This window comes from Pteropus vampyrus, unplaced genomic scaffold (assembly GCF_000151845.1).
Source record: "Pteropus vampyrus isolate Shadow unplaced genomic scaffold, Pvam_2.0 Scaffold77, whole genome shotgun sequence".
NCBI lineage: Eukaryota > Metazoa > Chordata > Mammalia > Chiroptera > Pteropodidae > Pteropus > Pteropus vampyrus.
The window spans coordinates 5,192,597-5,206,184 of record NW_011888858.1 but is presented as its reverse complement, the minus strand read 5'-3'; the positions used below and the strand labels follow the sequence as shown (position 1 = coordinate 5,206,184).

The window sequence follows — 13,588 nt, the reverse complement described above, 5'->3', positions numbered from 1 at the left end:
AACCCAGGATCTACAACCAAGAATGCTTAATCCAGGAAAGCTATCATTTAGAGTCGGAGGAGGGATAAAGAGCTTCCCAGACAAAAATAAGCTAAAGGAATTAATCAACACTAAGCCAATATTATAGGAACTATTGGAGGGACTTCTTTAAGAAGAGAAAACATGTATCAAAAACATGAATAAAGAGTGGTAATAACTACATATCTATCAATAATTACCTCAAATGGAAAAGAATTAAGTGCTCCAACCAAAAGGTAGGGAGGCTGAATGGATAAGAAAACAAGACCCCTACATATGCAGCCTACAAGAGACTCACCTCAGATTGAAAGACACACACAGACTAAAAGGAAGGGGATGGAAAAAGATATTGCCTTGATGGACCTAGAGGGTATTGGGTTGAATGAAGTATGTCAGATAGAAAAAGACAAATATCACATGATTTCACGTACATGTGTAATCTAAAGAACAAAATAACAACAATAAAAATAGAAACAAACATAGATACAGAGAATATTTTGAGGGACACTAGATGGGGTGGGAGGTTGGGGAGGACGGTGAAAAGGGGCAAAGGGATTAGGAAGTATAAATAGATACAAAAGAGTCATGTAGATATAAAGTGTAGCATAAGGAAAATAGTCAACAATGTTGTAAAAAATATGTAAGTGGGAAGAAGGGTACTAGATTTAGTGGGGTAACCACTTCGTGAGTTATATAGATCTCTAATCACTATTTGTACAACTGAAACTAATATATTATTGTATGCCAACTATAATTGAGAAAAAAACTCATTGAATTGTATAATGTAAATATGAGCAACTAATTGTCTATTATATTTCAGTAAAGCTAGGAGGAAAAAAAGATTTCCAAATTAGAGTAATTTTTGAAAAGGCACCTCTTTTCTTTAGTGTCTTCCTGGTATGGTGTGCCCTCCATCTGTGTGTGACCAGAAGAGAGACTTCAGTGATAGGCTGGAATCACATGTGATGTTGGAGGACAGGACCCCAGGAGTAGGAAAAGCTTTCCTTTCTCCCTTTTGCTCTGCCCTCATCTTTTTCCCAGGTGTGTGTGCAGGGGGCGGGCGGGGGGAACAGGGGCGGGGGTCGACAGCCAACTTGACAAGTGACACCCCAAAGGAGTGGTAAGAGCAAGATGACTTTTGAGTATCTATACCTGGGGACAGGTAAATCTTTAAACAACAGACGCACTGATAAAAAGCAGATGCCTTATTCTTACAGACAGGGTCCTGTTTGAAATGCATGAGAGGGCCATGTGCAAAGTTTGATTAATAGCAGGTCTGCGGTGACTTGTTTACAAAACCTATTATCAGCTATCAATCCCCTACTTTACCTCTCCTGAAAATGTATGTTTTTGATGTAAGTATTGCTTAAATTTGAATATCTCAGTATTTATGATTCTGAATCATAATCGATGTACCAAGGGTGGGGCTTCTGGGGATTAGTGACACTTCCTGTAACATCACCACAGGTAAGTGCTCTAGGGAAATAAAAGTGGATCTGCCGAGGTATTAGGGAGACCCCTAATTTCTGGTAGGGTGGCCCAAGCTCAGCTGTGCTTTGTTCGACAAACATTGCTGGGCCCCTTCTCTCTCTAATCTCTACTCGCTCCCTGTATGTTCCCATAATTCTGAGTGACATCTTTTTTACCTACAACTCCCACATTTATGTCCAACTGTCTACCCATTGAACATTTCCACTCGGATGTCTGCTAGATGTCACAAACTCGGTGTGTCCAAACTGAACCGATCGTCCCCTTGAAAATGCCTCAACTGCAGCTTCTCCATCTCAGGGAATGGAAACCATTTTTCATGATTTGGATTCTCTCTCTCACCACCCCCCCCCACCCCGCCCTCTCTCTCTCATACCAGATATTCAGATTCTCAGAAAACTCAACTGGTTCAACGTTCAAAATATTTCCAGAACTTGACCACTCTCACCACCCTCACTGCCACTGCCATGGTCCACGTCACTCTTTTCTCACTCCGATTATTGCAGTGGCGTCCTAATCAGCCCCTCAGCTTCCATTCTTGGCCTCTTTTGTCTACTCTCACTATGCTAGTAAGAGTGAATTTGTTAAAATACAAGTGAGATCATGTCATTCCTCTGCTTGAAACCTTCCAGTGGCTTCTAAACCCTAGAAAAACAGCCGTAGTCTTTGCTGGGACCCACAGGTGCCCTAGGACCCGCCCTCCTCTCTCCTCACTACCTCACAAGCAGCATCTTCTAGTCCCATCTCCAACACTGCTCTGCTCCAGCCTCCTTGCTTGCCTTTAGCACCCAGGACCTCTGCCACATTCCCTCTTTCTGAAACTCTCTCACTTGATCATGCCCCCTGCCCCGCCTCCTACTGCCAGGCCACATAACCAGCTCCCTCATTTCCTTTAGAGACTTTCTTAGTGAGGGTTCCCTGGCCATCCTATTTGAATTTTACCTTCCACTGGTGCTTCTTCTCCCCCTTACCCTGAGGTCGACACTGTTGTCACCCAACCGAGATTCTTTTCTGGGCCAGCGCACCCACCCCAAGCTGCTGTGAAGGTCAGCTGCCAATTGCTCCTAGATGTCCTGCTTCTCTGGAGAACTGGTCTCAACTAACAGGTGCTGCTTTGGCTTGGAAGTTGCAGCCCCTTCCTCACCCACCCCAGGGCAGCCTACAGCCAGGAAATGCCCTCATGGAAAACAGTGCTACTCATTTGCTATTGCTGAAACCAAGGAACGTATACTGACCAGAAACCAAGCCCAGAGAAGTAACTAGGTCACTGACAAGTCAGTAGTGCAGAACCTTCAAGATCTGAGCCCCACCTGGATTGCCTGATTCCATATCCCTAGCTTAGTCATTCCTATAATAGCAGTGTAGTCTTGGAACACAATCCGGAGACACCCCTGGTTAAATTGTGTCAGAATTAACCCTTAGAATGAGTTAGGCAATGGCTCTCGGCTTGCTTTGGCAGGGTTACAACCCCAGAAAAAAAAGAGCTTTTCCCTTGCCTGTGGCTATTCCCATCTCTATCACACATTCAATCGCTCACCCCAGCAAGGAAGAACAGCCTCACCTGAATGCCTTCTACCTCTTACCTCATCTGCCTAGCTTTCAAATTAGACCTGGATGCAGATGATAGCTTTCTCTTGCTTACTGAGTCATTTGACCGAGACTGGAATGAGCAGGCTGTGGGAGGCGGGTAGTCCCAAGAGGAGCCGATAGATGCCTTTGGACAAACAAGTGATCTGGGTTACTGGGAAGTCATCCAAGATAGGGCAGAGAAGATCTCTGGGATCAGAAGCCATCTTTCACAGGCTGTAGAAAATAGATGAGAAAGCGGGCCAAGTTTGTGGACAACAGAGTTAGCAGTTCTAAGACTCACAGTCTAATCAACAAGATCAGGGTATGTGAAGTCCTGGGACTCACAGAGGTATAAGGACTCGCTCATTCATTTTTTCAACACAGATTTACTGAGCGCCTACTATACACCAGGCAGTGTTCTAGATACTAAAGATGCAGTAGTCTACAAAGCAGGCACAGTGATTGCTCTCCTGGATGGACATTTTAGTGAGAAATATGGACAAATTTAAATATATAATATGTTAGGTGAGCATAGGGAAGAAAAAACAACAGAAAAGTCTTAGGTGGGGTTCTATAGGGATTTAGTACAGGTGTTTATATCGTTTTGTTTTGTTTGTTTTTGAGGGAGAGCTCTTAGATGAAAGGGAGTGAAGGAAGCAGGTAGTCTGTGGGGAAAAGTTGAGTAAGAATGTGATCTTAGGTTTGATTCACAGAGACTGGATTATTCATATATTGCAAAATTGTCCCCACCTTGAGGCATGGGAGCCAACCATCTCTGTCTCCATATTTTTCAGTCAGCGCCCTGGGGTGAGTGAGGAAGGGGCTGCAACTTCCGAGCCAAGGCAGCACCTGTTAGTTGAGACCAGTTCTCCAGAGAAGCAGGACATCTAGGAGCAATTGGCAGCTGACCTTCACAGCAGCTTGGGGTGGGTGCGCTGGCCCAGAAAAGAATCTCGGTTGGGTGACAACAGTGTCGACCTCAGGGTAAGGGGGAGAAGAAGCGCCAGTGGAAGGTAAAATTCAAATAGGATGGCCAGGGAACCCTCACTAAGAAAGTCTCTAAAGGAAATGAGGGAGCTGGTTGTGTGGCCAAGGCAGGGAGGGTGTATCGGTGGAGACTTTCAGGACGAGGCAAGGACTCTGATGTGGCAGTGGCCCTAGGGGATAAAGGAAAAGCAAAGAGGCTGAAGCAGAGCAGCGCAGGGGCTGGGAGCAGTAGATGTGGTCTGTGCTGTAAGGCAGAGGGAGGAGGGCAAATCATAGGGGCACATGGGGACTATGGCTTCCTTCTGGGAGTTTAAGAAGCCACTGGAAACACATAATCATGGAGCTGAAATAGATTATAAGAAATAGTATAGGATAAAAAGAAATAACTTGTAAAAGCAGTGGGATTAAAAGTTAATGAATAAAAGAATACTAACCTTATTATTCTAATATTTACCTATGGGGCTTTTCTTCATGACCCTTGCTCTCATAATATTATTATGTGACAAAACCTGTCATGTCATGATCAAAACTTACAGTTAACTACTGTATTTGCTAAGTCTCTTCTAAATCTAGGTTTACTATTAGATTAATACCAAAGATTGTTAATGAAGATAGAATAAAATCACTTGCATAATTTTATTACGATAAGCATAAGAATCTGAGGGCCACATACATGCAAAGCATGTTATGCATATATGTAAAGATGTGACTATAAACAAGATATGATAGCTGCCCTCACAAACTTTAAAGTGTATGATATGATAGCTGCCCTCACAAACTTTAAAGTGTATTGGAAGGATTATTAACTTGTCACTCATAAGATTTTCTAATGTGGTTACAAGTGAGGCGTCGGTATCTCCTGAAGCATTTGTCTCTCTGTTGCATGGTTTGGCCAGTTTGCATTGTTTTCTAGTAAGAAGGTTATTCACTAAAAAATGGACTAAATTTTAATAAGATTATTAATTCCTGTCCCACATTGCACTTTGAAATGTTCTATAGTAGGATGCTATTAACTATAAAATAAAAACTGTATAACATGAAAAAACAAAAGCCACTGGAGCCTAATTCTACTGGCTTTCTAGCAATTTGTGAGTGTCTGATAATAAAGTAAAAATCTTTTGATAAATTTTATTTTGCTTCAGTTAAGTATTAACTCTGGCATGAGAAACTGGATTTAAAATCCAATCCCACGACTGGCTGGTTCTGCAATTTTGGGCAAGTTGCTTAAGATTTCTGTGCCTCTATTTCACCCTCTGTGAGAATGTGTATAATAAGCGGACATACTACTATCTACCTCATAGGGTTTGGGAGGATTAAATAAGTTGATATACACCAAGCACTCAGTATAGGTCGGCCTTATTTAATGTGGTTGGGGGCTACGAAAAAATGTGGGGTTCATAGGACCATCTTGGAAAAGATGGTTAGGAATGGGAAATAAATGCTGCAAAGCCAAAAGAGAGCAACACACACCCCAGATATATACTAGTTTCCTACAAGTAAAACAGGAAAATACCAGCATCTACCTCACAGCGTTGTCCAGAGAATGAATAATAAGCTGGATACTTGGCACAGTGTAAACAATAAACAGATGTTAGTTGTAGTTGCTTGTTATGGTTATCGGCCTGCTTAGTCACTGTCTGGCTTCATAAAATTTATCCAATTAAGTTTTTACTGTGCTTCTGCCCTAGCGGGCATTGGCTTTCTTTACTGCTCATTGACTTCAGGCCACTCACTCCTAGCAGCTCCTGCAGCCATGGTCTCTGGTTCTCTTCCTCTACCTCCCCAATCACCTGGTTCCTGTCACCTCTGTTCTGAAAACGTGTGAACTACTCCATGCTGTCTTTTCTTTTCTCTCTTTGGATCTTTGTCTCTGCACAATTTCTCATCTTCTCCTTTATTATTTCTTCCTGTGACTAACTAGATTGTCACCAGGAATGTCGATATGTGACAGATGTAAATAGGTCTTAAAAAGAAGAAACTCTAAAATTCTTTCCTGCCGCTCAGTAGATGCAGAAGGTGCAAAATATAATAATCATTACTATAATCTCTAACATAAATACATCATTTTATGTTTTATAAAATAATTCCATATTTATCAAGGGGCAAAATCCTGTCTTGGTAACAGAGTAAAATCTGTTTAAATTCTAAATTCCTGCTGAAGCTGCAGGCAATTGAGCTCTTAGAAGTCCAACCCTAGGGACTAGGGGATCCCCTGGTCCTTCTGGAGTGTGTGGCGGGTATAAGCGCAGGGCGACGGTCCTAGATCTATGATCCTGCATGCTCTACTCCGAGAATCCATTGCTTGCAAAGTGAACAGTACACATTGATTCATTCACTCAATTATTTTTAAAAGATATTTTAAAGAATCAACTATGAATCACTTACTATGCTGGATGCTGTGGATACAGCAATGAATAGGGCCAACTCCATTTTTGCCTTCGTGGAGCTCAGAGTCTGCAGGGCTGGGTGTGTGGTGGGGGGAAGGTGAAAGAGATATTAATAATTCCACAAATTTCATCCTGTGGTTAATTCCGCTTGTTTCAGAGGGAAGAACACAGGATGCTATGAGAATGTTTTATGGAATATCCGACCGTATTACTCTGGCCCTGCTCTGTTCTAGGTGGCAAGGGGCTGACCCCTGTGGGCTACATCTGGGGAGGAAGTTGGAAGGTGGGGCTTAGGGAGAAAAATCTAAGATATTTCTACTCCCTTTCCTTCCCTGCCTGGGTGGTGTCTTCTCCGTGACTCCTCCCTGGCCCTAGCTCCCACTAGACAAGCTTGCTTTGTGGCTCCCATCTAGGGGCTCCTGTCTTGGCTCTGGTTGTACCAGCTCCTCCTTTTGTCTCTCCGGACTTCCGGTGGTAGCAGCTTCCTGTTGTTGTCAATTTCAGAATTGTCTCACCATCCTATTTGCCTTCTCAGCCTTTTCCATCATATGTGTAACCAATTCTTTGGATTACATTCCATTTTAAATCCGGAGTGGTTTTTCTTTGCCTAGTTGGACACAGACTGATGTACTTACTCTTTGTATTTTCAACCCCCAACTATGGCACGTCCTGTAATGCCTGCTTCTAACATGGAGCTTGGCTGTGACTTTTTCATAAATGGTGCCTGGCCATATCCTGTCTTAGGTCATGGCAAAAGCATGTGGCCCAGGGCAGTGGGCATAGCAGCTGACATCACAGAACAGAAGCTCAGGAGGGTCAGGGTAGTGATACTAACCTCCTCACTGTTGAGATGAAGAATCTAGCTAGAACCTCAAGTTTCTTGATTCTGAGTCATTTTTCTATTAGGACACATGTCACCTCCAAAGTCCCATTACCACACGCACCCCAAGTTGATCTGGCTTCATCATTACCCAAGTAAGAGTTATTCATCTGCCCATCCACAACCCATAATTCCCACCCTGGAAGTACTGTGGTCCCCGTGGTATCCTGGGTGGGGTGAGGGGACAAAAGGTGGATTGTTAATTAAGAACAGAAGTCTCAAGTCCAGGGGATCAGCTGGCAGCATGATCAGAAAGCAGGTTGGGACTGAAGATGAAAGGGCAGGACAGAAGCGAAGTTCTCCAGCAGTGATTCTCTTGTCTCTGAGCCTTAGCCCCAGTCAGTCACCCACCGCCCAATCAGCAGCAGATTTAAATCTACTAATACACTTTCTTGGTCTGGAATTGCGTGCCGAGGCCCAGGGAGGATGAGGACCAGTCAGCATTTTCTACCAGAGACAAATGTTTCTCCCATCCAGCCTTTCATGCCAAAAGCCTGACCTCCTTGGAGATGGCAGCCAGAAAACTCCACACTCCTTATAATCCTACAATTTCCCACTAATCAGATGTCTAGACGAGAATGAGCTCTGCCCCCTTTCCTGTTTGCAAATCTGCCTTGACAAGTCGTATCCTCTTGACGATACCATTAAAATGTTCTTTATTTGCTCTGTGGGCCTTCTGAGACTTGGTTACTGGAAATACTATCAGTTTCTGGATCAACTCACTTCTCTTGAAATCACGCATGCTCTGATATTCCTCTGCTTAAATTTCAGTCTCTTGAGAGGAGCTCTGTTAACAAGGCAATTAGTGCTGCTTTGAGTATAAGGAGAGTACTGTGGGGTTTGCGGCCAGATGGCCTGTGAGCCAAACTTGACTCAGGGTTACAGTGACTTTGAAGAGAACGCCATTCTCACTATAGCCCAGACCAGTTTGGACAACACAATGTGCTTCTTTAATGCAGTGAGGAAAACGGTGGGGAGAGGGGGTTAAATTTCCATCCGTCCATTTAAGACCAGAAGTTCTTATTTAACCTCTCTCCCTTGGTATGCTAACATAATGGAGGCTTATAGCAAGATCTAATTTATATATTTTTAAATTAGCAATAGAATAATGGGGATCAAGGGCTGCCAGAGAACGAAATCCCCAGCTTCTTATTTCAGTAGCTGGGAACCTGGGCACGGGGTTCATGTTCTTCCCCCCCTCTCCGACCCCTTCCCCACAACTTATCCCTTATTCCATGGGAACTGTGGACCTAGCCACCATGGACCCAGGTAAAGCGTCACCCTCAAGGTCAGAGATGGTTGCAACAACTCCTCTTGACATTTAAAAAAGTATCTTTATTATTCTTTAAAAGCAGTACATGCATATGGTATTTGGAGCCTCTCTACCTGGGATCAGATGTCAGCTTTTACCACTTAGTAGAGGGTTAACCTCTCTGTACCTCAGTTTTCTCCCCTGTAAAGTGGTCACAATAATAGGTCCTACCTCCTAGAGTGTGGTGAGGATTACGTGCGTTTACACATGTGAAGTGCTTAGACTAGTACCTGTTGTGTAATGTGTGCTAAATTAGTGTTAGCTATGGTAAAAATAATTTTTAAAAAGTTAAAATTCAAACAGTATAAATGAGTATGTAGTGAAAAGTAAATGTTCTTTCGACCTCTATTGTGCAGGCTCCTAGTTTTCCTCTCTAGAAACAACCACTGTTACCAGTTTATTAGCTATCGATCAAGAGATACAGTATATTCATGTGTAGATACAGATATTTCTATAGATACACAATGGAGAGAGAGAAAGCTATAGATACAGATAACTCATCTTTTTTTTTTTTTTTTATAAAGTAGCTATTATATACACTGGTCTGTACTTCTAAAAATGTTCAGAAAAGGACTTGTTATAAATCAGAAAACAATCAAAAGATTGTCACTTATGAATCCCTGTAGATTCAGCTCATCCTTAAGAGCTGTCAAGGCCCCCTTGGGTGTGTGGGACGCCTTTAAGCAGGCTCCTGCCAAAAGGCATTTGGGTAGTTTCACCCGCTTTGCTTTGAGTGTCCTACCTGCTTCTCTTTCCCTTCCCTCATCCCAGTTAAATCCCTTGCGAGTCTTTGCATGAAGAAGTAGAAGCAAATCCTCACATTTCCTGAAATGATCAGGGCTCAAGTTAACTCCAGAAGTGAGCCAGGCAGCTTCTGCCAGCAGGCTCCGTCTCCCGACTGCCATCCCCAACGTCCATGAGAAAGAAATTCAGACAACTGGGTATTATTGGACTTAGATAAGTATCTGGAGTTTAAAATGAATTTAAATTCATTTCACCCCAAGAAGATACATTTTAGATGTGTAAGTAATTGTACATTACAGAGTACAGTCTGCATATGCATTTGCACCTCAAGCTTGTTTTCTGATCTTTGGGAACTGAAGAACAAACTGTTACACTTGCATAGTCATTTATTTTGTTTTCTGATTTAGTTGGTTTAATTTTTTCAGTTGCTCTAAAAGAATGTTTAATTTTAGCACCACAATAATGATAGTTCTGTAAAATAGACTCCTTCTCCAAAGACCCCAACAAGCTTTCAAATACAGTAACTTCAGGTATAGTAACAATTGGGATATTAGAGTATTGTCCCAAGATTTATAAGACAGAAAGGAAAAATTGTCTCGACTTCTCTGTCAATGGGAAACATCTTTTTCTGAAAGCTAATCCTTGAGGCAGAACTTTGAATGTTGGTAAATTTGTTTGAAATAATCAAAAGGTCACCTGGGAGGCTGCTCTGTAATAATTGGAGGTGAAGGTTTTCAGCCAGATGGGCCTGCACTGGAACCTCGGCTGGCTGTTCCACCACTTACTGTGTAACTTTGTTTACTTGAACTACATAACCTCAGAGACTTCAGTTTTGAAATGAGAATAGGGTATACCGTAAGGATCAAGTGAGAGAATTGAGAACCAATATGGACGAACCAGGCAGGTAGCAAGCACTCAATAAATATTCGTCACTTAAAGTGCCTGACATCACTCTGTTTCTAAGCCCTTCGAGGCACAGAGATGATAGAAAAAAGACTGGCAGCCTTGCCTTTTTTTCTTTCCTTTTGAATTTTGCATCCATAGAGTGGGAGCGAAGGAACCAGGGCCCCCGAGCTCACAAAGGACCAGTGTCTGGGCTCGGTGAGGTCTGGGAGGCCTGTTAGGCTGAAATGGGGCCCCGCCAAGTTTTCATATGGTTTTCCTATCACCAGGCTTGTTTTGACTTCCGTGAGCTTTCTGGCCACAATCCATCTGTGATTCTTGGAGAAAGGAAGTGCCCAGGATCTGAAGTGAGGTTTGCATTTGCAGAGGCAGCCAGGGGTTCAAGGATAGAAAAATGCCTCCCGGGCCTGTGCAGAACTCCCAGGAACAGTCCCCACCAGTGCCGTCTCCCACACGCTTCCCAGGCTCCCAGCCTCTGGCACTAGTTGGCCTCCCAACGACTCAGACTCAGTAGTGTCCGTTCTTTCTTCCCAGGGGAGGACGGGCTGGGGGAGTTTAGCAGATGAACAAAACCCATTAGCAGCATCTGGTTTGGCTGAGGCACTGTCTTTGGGCTCTACAGGCCGACATAAGCTGGTTCCTCCATCAGCTGCCCTTTGACAACTGGTCAGTTCCAATTCAGGTGACTGGTTGTCCAGAAATACAGATGGGTCAAGCAAAACAGGCCCTTCCTAGGTTCTGTGTAAATGTAGTGTGTTCTGGATAGAGCTTGTGAGTAATATGTGGAAACAACAATAATAATGATAATTAATTCATCATATATTTATTGAGTTCCAATTATATACCCGGCACTATACTAGTTCTGAAAAAAACAAATAACAGCCAAAGTTTATTGTGTTGGCACTGGTCCAGAGCAGTTTTCATGTTATCTTAATTAGTCTCTCATTAGCCTCATGAAGCAGATATTGTTCTTAGTCCCATTCTTCAGATGAAAAGACTGACCCTCAGAGAGATAAAGCAACTTGCCCAAAGTAACATCACTAGAATGGAAGCCATAGCTAGGGCGGTGGGCAAAAAAATGAACCCAGGACCCTGACAACTGTGGGGCAACCATGACTATCTCCTGTGACCCACTTGACATATTCACTCCAAGACTTCTGCTCTGTGCAGCAGCATCTAACCTTAGCAACGCTCCGTAAAGTCCCTTTGAGCTCTCAAATCTCCCCTTATCTGCAGGGGATATGTTCCAAGTGGGTACCTGAAACCAAAGATAGTACTGAACCCTACATATACTATGTTTTTTCCTCTACATACATATCTATGATAAAGTTTAATTTATAAATTAGGCCATCATGGATAGAAGTCATTCTTACTATAGATCTTAGCAACCTCAGCATACAACTTTTTTCTTTCCTTCTTGAGTTGAGAATAATTCACCTATTCACTTAAAGGAAGCATTTTACAGCTTTTCTTTGGCATATCTGAATTGCCAACATCACTACTCTTGCTCTTTGGGGCCATTATTAAGTAAAATAAGGGTTATTTGAACACAAGCACTGTCATACCGTGACAGTCGATCTGATAATCAAGATGACCACTAGGTGACTAAGTGGTGGAGACTGTCTACAGAGTGAAGACACTGGATAAAGGAATGATTCACATCTGGGACAGAAGGGCGAGAGGATTTCATCACGCTACTCAGAACAGTGCACAATTTAAAACTTATGAATTGTTTATTTCTGAAATTTCCATTTAATATTTTTGGACCATGGTCGACTGTGGGTTACTGAAATTAGGGACAGTAAACTGGTGGATAAGAGGGGCGCTACTGCATAAATACATGCTCTGCTTGGCCCTCAGCTCTTCACCTTCCAACTTTTACAACCAGGCACAGCTTTACCCCATTTCTCTGCTTTCACCTCCTCCCCAACTGGAGACTTCCCTCAGGCTAAGCAGGAGAGGGATTCTCAGCCCTGGAGAACACTCCCTCAGCCCAGGGGAGCCTGAGTCCACCTGATCTTGCAGCCACTTCTAATTCGGGAGCCCTCACCTTATTCTGAGACTAAGCCTCCATTCCACCGTGACTCCTTTCCCCGAAGGTCTCCCTTGCCCACCGCCCTGTCCCGCTGCTGCTGTCTGGTGCTCCGGTTTCTCCTGAGCTGGGCTCCTGCTGGGAGTTTGCTAGTGGGGATGGAAAGGGAAATGGGGGGTTTTGAAGCTCTGCTACATAGAGAAAAGCTTCCGATTCATGACTCAAGTGGATCCTTTTGGTGAGACATGGAAGGCAGCACCTTTGGGGTTTCGCCTTAGGTCTGGATATCTAAATTCATGAAGGAGGAGAGAATAATCTGTATCTTTATCATAATCTGGTCATAACCAACATCTACATCTCTTTCTTCACCTCAATTTCAAAGATCCCCCCTCTGATCATCACCTTCTACTTTCCTAGCTCCCTTTGACTAACAGCTCAACTCAAACTATTCTTTGGCCCCAGTGGGTAGAAGACTCCATTAGTCTATACGCAGTTTACTGCTTCATCTACCTTCTTTTCTCAGTTCCCTCCATCTCCAGCTTATGTTCATGGTCCATGTTTATAGTAACTTCCTTGCAAAACCTGTCAGCCCCTTTCCTTCTCTTTTAATTATACTTTCCTGGCAAAACATGAACACTATTTAAATCCTAGTTCATACCCTCATGCAAGTTGATGAACAAGGCTGGAGAAAACTCATGCATGCTGGGTTGTCTCACTTTACTTCTTGACCGACCACTGGCTGATCTCAAGTCAGTCCTAAGTCTGCTCAACAAGCCTAGCGTCCCTGGTTTATTCACCTCTGCTCACCCCACCGAGTCACACCTTCTCCTCCCTCTTCAATACCCAAATATCTCCTTCCCTGTGCTCATGCTCAGCTGATGGCCTTGCTCTCCACTTCACAGCAAGAATGGAGCAATCAGAAGAGAACTCCCCATGCTCTCCTCCACCTCCACTCTCCTGTTTTGACCCCATATGCTGATCTCCTCCAGTTGGGAGAGAGGGTCAGTGCCAGGTGCAACGAAGTAAATTTTTTCCTGACACTCTCAACAAACTTTCGATTCCTCCTTTTGTTGACCAGAACTGTGCCACATTATTTTCACTGCAAAGGAGACTGAGAAATGAGAATTTAGCCTTTTCTGCTTCTGTAGGAGAAGCAGCAAGGGCAAGGGGGTTGGGATTGGCTGCTGGATGACAGGCGATAGAGTCTGCCACAATTACAGTCTTATTCCCTGAGGCTTATTTATGGCAACAAAGTGGTTTTCCTGTAT

At 43.4% G+C, this 13,588-nt stretch overlaps 1 long non-coding RNA gene across 1 annotated transcript in view; it reads right to left on the bottom strand.

The window, feature by feature from the left end:
* The window catches only part of LOC111741358, a 36,149-nt gene that overhangs the window by 4,245 nt on the left and 18,316 nt on the right, over positions 1–13,588 (bottom strand). The window contains exon 2 of the long non-coding RNA XR_002780972.1: positions 3,149–3,309. This is a non-coding gene — a long non-coding RNA (uncharacterized LOC111741358). The remainder of the gene's footprint in view (positions 1–3,148; positions 3,310–13,588) is intronic.